The 294-nt window shown below is 59.2% G+C and overlaps 1 protein-coding gene across 2 annotated transcripts in view; it reads right to left on the minus strand.

Moving 5' to 3' along the window:
- TONSL (tonsoku like, DNA repair protein) overlaps window positions 1-294 on the minus strand; it is a 19,479-nt gene that overhangs the window by 8,145 nt on the left and 11,040 nt on the right. The window lies entirely within an intron of this gene.

Genomic DNA, 294 nt, shown 5'->3' on the forward strand with positions numbered 1-294 from the left:
ACATCCCTCCTGACGTGCGGTGCCCAGAACTGGACGCAGTACTCCACCTGCGGCCTGACCAGTGTCGCACAGAGGGGGAGGATCACCTCCTTGGCCCTGCTCGAGATGCACCTGTGGATGCATGACAAGGTGCGGTTGGCTTTCCTGACCGCGTCCCCACACTGTCGGCCCATGTTCATTGTGGCATCAATAATGACTCCGAGATCCTTTTCTGCCTCTGCACTGATGAGAAGGGAGTTCCCAGCCTGTAGGTGTGCTGCTGGCTCTTCCTCCCCAGGTGCAGCACCTTGCACT

This window comes from Alligator sinensis, unplaced genomic scaffold (genome assembly GCF_000455745.1).
Source record: "Alligator sinensis unplaced genomic scaffold, ASM45574v1 scaffold1905_1, whole genome shotgun sequence".
Taxonomy (NCBI): domain Eukaryota; kingdom Metazoa; phylum Chordata; order Crocodylia; family Alligatoridae; genus Alligator; species Alligator sinensis.